General features: G+C 41.9%; 1 non-coding gene across 1 annotated transcript; it reads left to right on the forward strand.

Moving 5' to 3' along the window:
* Positions 1-5,466: 5,466 nt before the first annotated feature.
* On the forward strand, positions 5,467-5,573 carry LOC125412704 (U6 spliceosomal RNA). The gene has a single exon (XR_007235655.1). It is a non-coding gene; the product is annotated as a U6 spliceosomal RNA (small nuclear RNA).
* The last annotated feature ends 346 nt before the right edge of the window (positions 5,574-5,919 follow it).

A 5,919-nucleotide genomic window follows, 5' to 3' on the forward strand; every position in this document is an offset into this window, starting at 1 on the left:
TTTAGGGGAAGGTTAGTTGGAAGTTGTTACTGGTCATGATAAAAAAAAAACTGAACCAAGCAGCTTGGATTCAAGGCTCTCTTTCTGAAAGAAAAAAAATGGAGGATATAGTATATTGATACAAATTTAAGCTTATTTTTATTAGAACATACTGTATATATGTTTCTACTCTTTTTTAAGGTATTGTGCCCATATAACTCCTTTAGAAATGTAAAATTCTAGTCTTTGAAAACAATTTAGGATAATTAAGAAATATAGGTTAGTAGTCACTAAACAATCAAATTTATGGTCATGGTAGGCATGTTTTCAAGGTCAAACAGAGATATATTTTAAACAGATGATTTCAAACACTTTGGAGACATGCAGAATATAGAATTTAAGGTGCTTTAATAACAGAAAGCTTTTCATGACAATGAGACACATCTGCTCTCAGCAGCACCAATTTAATTCAAAAAAGAATGATGGGCAAAGTTAGCCACCGGGCAAAAAACTGCCCTTGCCTGGACTTCTGAGAACACACTGTCCAATTTGGACAAGCAGGACACAAAAGAAGACAACCAATGAACTTTGCCAAGACAAGGTGGATCAGTCCTTCAAAATTCCTGCTTTATAGAAAAGTCTGTCAGATATTCTAAGCCTGTATACCAAACACGGATGCCCCAACATTGCAGAGGAATCTTGGGCGACTGTCCAGGCAGCCAGCTGTCTTTGTCAGTTCTATAGCTTTGGAAGTTGTTTGTTCTGCAGTTTCTGTTTACTCTGTTAATATTTTATCTTTCTTGGGTCTATGATGGGGATTGAAGTCAAATAGTTATACTATTTTCTTTATTATCAAATTCAAAAAAGAAATTACAAAAGAGATGTAAAATTTATAAAGACTCAGAGACATAAAAGCTTAAGTTGTTTATCTAAGAAAATGTCTGAGGGTCTAAAAGATATTTTTAGAATGACAGTACAAGTTATGATAGAAAATGGCTTAGGTATAAAAGTTCGGACTCACTCCAGATACAAATGGCCTGAACGTTGTGAATGTTATTTTTACCTGATAATTTCCTTATTTATAGCTTTACTATGTTAGAGTTAAACCCTTTCCTTTTTATTTTTTTTAAGAAAAGCAAGAAATGTTGCAGAATATTTGTGTACACTGTAAAGATGCATCTCTGTCTAAGGCATCTTCTAATGGGTTTAATAAAGAGATGAATTGCCAATAGCTAGGCAGGAGAGAATAGGCAGGATTTCTGGGAAGAAGAGAGGCAAAGAGCCACCAGGGAGACACTGAAGAGGTTGGACGTACTGTTCAGAGCAGAGGTAACCGAGCCGTGTGGCAGAATGTAGACTAAAAGAGACAGGCCAATTTAAGTTATAAGAGCTAGTTGGGAAAAAGCCTAAGCAAAGGCCAAGTTTTCATAATTAATAATAAGTCTCTGTGTTGTTATTTGAGAGTTGGCAGTACAAAGAAAGACCCGCTACAGGTTACATAGTATATTCAGTTTTCAAAAGTTTATCTAGGGTGTGTACTTGGGATACCTTGACTCTGCTGTATGTCAATACATAGTTTTAAGTAAAATATTTATGAGCACCTACCAGCTGCCAAGCATTGTGTGTTGAACAAACATCCAGAGAGCAATGTACAAGGTAGCCTGATAGGCACACAGGGGACTTGGGAGCAGAGAAGTGTGTCCTGTTTGTGACAAGGGGCCCACGTAAGGTTTCCCAGAAGATGGGATTTATCAAGGAGGAGGGGAAATGAGGCTGGAAGGTTCCATAGACTCTAAACTTTGAATAGACTTGGATGCATGAATAATGACTTGGTTCTGACCAGCAATACAAAATATTTAATTTATTAAGTATTCATTTAGTTAATTCACCAACTTTACAATGTTATTATTATCTCCATTTTACAGGTTAAAAAATAGAGGCACAGTGGGACCGATTTCCTTGCTTAAAAATCCCACAGAAATTGGCAGAACTGTGCTACATACACCAGTCACCAACCCCGTCCGCTTAACCACTGCCCCACACTACCCAGCCTATTTAGTCAGAGACAACAACTCTGACGGGCATTTGAACAAAGGAGTAGCATGACCAGACGTTTGTTTCCTTTTTTTTTTTTCTTTTTTGGATGGCGTCTTATTTTAGCCCAGGCTGGCCTAGAACTCACTATGTAACCCAGGCTGACTTCATACTTGGAGCAGACCTGCAGATCCTGGATAAGATAATTCCAGTCCCCAAATGTGTGTGTATGTGTGTGTGCGTGCGTGTGTGTACATCTACATACACAGTTTGTGAGCTTTGCTCTTAATATCTCTTGCTTTATTTACCTACTCTTTCCTTTCAACCCCGTCCCTCTCCTCACCCCTGGAGGTAACATCTTAGAGTTGAATCTCTTTTTCTGTCCTGCTCATCCCCCTGGACCAGTTTCTTTCCTGCCCATGGGTCTCTGCAGATGCTTTTGAAGTAACACTCTGAGGTTAAATAGATCTCACAGTTAAACTAGCCTATTTCTATTAATCTATGTATTGCCATGAGGCTGTAGCTTACCAGTGAAGCCCTGGCATGTTACTCCTTTGGCGACTACATGGTGGTTCCCTGACTCTGCCTTCCTTCTCTGTGCATCTTTATTTGGATTTCCCACCTAGCTATATTTCCCCTGGCCATTGGCTGAAACAGCTTTATTCATCAACCAATAAAAGCAACACATATTCACAGCATACAGAAGGACATCCCACATCAACTTCTAAGATGTTCAGTTCTGTGTTCTTTTTTATTCATTTTTTTGTGCTGTGTTAGTTGCTTTTCTTGTCACTGCGAACAACACCTGACAGAAGAAATAACTTCAGGGGAGAAAGGCTTTTTGATTCACTATTTTAGTAGAATTTCAGTTCAAGATGGCAGGGAAGGCGCAGTAGCTAACAAAGGAAACAGAGCAAGAGCCAGAGCCAGAATCCGGTACAAAGCCCCGCCTCTCCTAACCTACTCCACCAGAATCCAGTACAAAGGCCCGCCTCTCCTGACCTACTTACTCCATGAGATGGGTCCTACCTTCTACAGGCTCCATGGCCCTCCAGCGCATCACAAGCTTGGGACCAAGGTTTCAAAACATGGGCCTGTTGGGAACGATTCAGAGTTAAACTATGATGTGTGCAGAGAGTATAACTGATTCCAGGCTGTTGCTCGCCTTTACTCTCAACTCCACACTGTTTTCCGAGGCCCCTGCTGCTGGGTAGAGCTTTTGTTTGTTGTTTCCCGCCACTCCCAGGAATTGTAAAATTGGATGGCAACAAACCACTTGCAGAAAGTGTTCTTCTGTGCAGTGGAGCCTTCTGCTACAACCTTGGTTTGTCTATCAATTTGTGGTTTGGACTTGGGCAAATCTCTTCCTCTGTTTGGGTCTCGGCTTCCTCATTTCGAGAATCAGAAGTGCTTCTGCCTTGAACCTTCCGTGTAGCTTCCCTTATTTCCACCCAGGAAACTTTGGTTCCGTGGGAGTGACTTGTTCAAGGTCACACAACAGTTCTCAGCAGCGGAGTTCAAGTTGCCCCACATTTACAGAGTGCCAGGCAGGGTGCTAAGTGCTTTAGGTATTTAAATAACTGAGCCTGCTGAGTCTTTCCCTATGGGTCTCTAGACAGAGCTCTGTTAATTTCCCCAGAGAAGGTGCACGGAGCCTGCAGGGTTACTGGTCAGATGCAGTAAAGATGTTAATAGGAGTGATTTCAGTTAGAGGGTAAGACAATACCTCCACCTCCATGCTTGGCTTCAAGATAAGAAAAGCCAGATGGGGCCCACTCCTTTCTATTTGCAGAAGGTTGTCTGTTGCTCTAATATTTACTGCATCTGGAGGATCTGATAGAGTAACCACCCTTATCTGTGTTCATGCATGATCTCATGCAATGGTTACCACACCATAAATGAAACTTTATAGTCTCCTCTGTGAAAATATTTGTTATTATACAATATTAACAGCTACTGTTGATTATTTACTCTCTGCTAACCACCAAGCGTTTCATATACAAAAACTCGCTTAATCTTTATTAAAATCCCAGGAGGCAGGAGCTACTATTATTAGTACACACATTTTAAAAATAAGCAGACAGAAGCACAGTTTCAGTTCTAGTCTTGGGTCAGTGGATTTCAAACATTTTAAATGAAACGACGTGGGGGGGGGGGCCCAAACCAAACAATAACAAAAAACTAGTTTCATGGTATTTTATAGCAGTGTACTAAGCTTAACTATATGAAGCACCCTGAAATTTTCAGCGTGTGAGTGTGTGTGTGTGTGTGTGTGTGTGTGTGTGTGAATATGCAAGCATGTATGGATGTCAGAGGACAGCTTGTGGGAGTCAGTTCTTCCTTTCCACCTCAAAGATCCCTGGAACCAAGCTCATGTGGTCAGGCTTGGCAACAAGCACTTTTCCTCACTGAGCCATCTTGCCAGCCCCATATTTTCTGCTAAATTATTTCTCCCCATGACAGCATGAACTACTAAATTAATTCCATGACCTACATGGGTGGCTAATTAGCATTGGAAAAACAATCCCCTAGATGTTATATACACCAAATACACACCAAAACTATACTGAAATTCCTAATCTGTTGTATATGTAGTGCTGAGAACTGCACCCGGTGTGCATGTTAGACAAGCTCTCCACCTCTCCACCCCTACCCCTAAATCAGAACACTTTCTTTAGTGTGAACTGTGGCCTCCTGTGTCCCCTATATGGGGTCCTGTGCTGCAGTGTGCAGGCACATAGGCAGTGACGGTGTCTCAATCATGGCTGAACCTTAGAATTGCCTGGAAGACTTTAAAAACATCATACTGAGACCCTATGCCCAGACTTCCTGATTCAACTGGTCGAGGGTGAAGCCTAGATGTGAGCAGTTTTTCAAACTTCTGTGATGCAAGCAAGACTTAGGATTGCATGTTATGTGCTTCATTCTAGGAAAGCACGGAGCAGAGGATTACTCAAGGAGGCTCAGAGAGAGTCTGGTGTTTAACTTTTGGCTTGTTGGTTGTTGTTATATATGTATGCGTGGATGTATTTTGGTTTTTAAAGACAGGGTCTCGTGTGGTCCCCCAAATTGGCTTCAAACTCACTGTAGAGCATATGTGGTGGTTTGAATAGGAATGGCTCCCTTAGACTCTTGTGTTTGAATGCTTGGCCCATAGAGAGTGGCACTATTAGAAGGTGTGGCCTTGCTAAAGCAGGTGTGGCCTTGTTGGAGGAAGGTGTGTCACTATGGAGTCAGGTGTTGAGGTCTCATATGTTCACGTTACACCTGATGGGGCACACAGTCCTCTTCTGCTGCCTGTGGATCCAGATGTAGAACTCTCAGCTACCTCTCCAGCACCGTCTGCCTGCATGCTGCCATGTTTCCCGCCATGATGGTAACACACTAAACCTCTGAACCGAAGGTCAGCCCCAATTAGATGTTTTCTCTATAAGAGTTGCCTTCCATGATATTGTGCTCGCTTCGGCAGCACATATACTAAAATTGGAACGATACAGAGAAGATTAGCAGGGCCCCTGCGCAAGGATGACATGCAAATTCGTGAAGCGTTCCATATTTTAAAAAAAAAAAAAAGAAAGAAAGAGTTGCCATGGCCATGGTGTCTCTTACATCAAGAGAAACCCAAACTAAGACAGCATAAAATGATGTAATTTCATTATGTGAATTTTTAGCTGGGGGTAGGTGTCTGAGGTAGCCAAGATGGGCCTTGAACTCCCACATCCACCTCCTAGATGCTGGATTACAAGCAGACAACACCACACTGGACCTTGCATTTATTTGTAGTGCTGGGGTTGGAACTAAAGCTTCATGTGCACCAGGCAAGAGTTTTAGCACTGATCGACACTCTGGCCAGAGGTGGTTTCGAGTGGGGTTCGTATGCTGAATTCCCCTCACTACCTGTCTGAG

This window comes from Myodes glareolus, chromosome 3 (assembly GCF_982192425.1).
Source record: "Myodes glareolus chromosome 3, mMyoGla1.1, whole genome shotgun sequence".
Taxonomy (NCBI): domain Eukaryota; kingdom Metazoa; phylum Chordata; class Mammalia; order Rodentia; family Cricetidae; genus Myodes; species Myodes glareolus.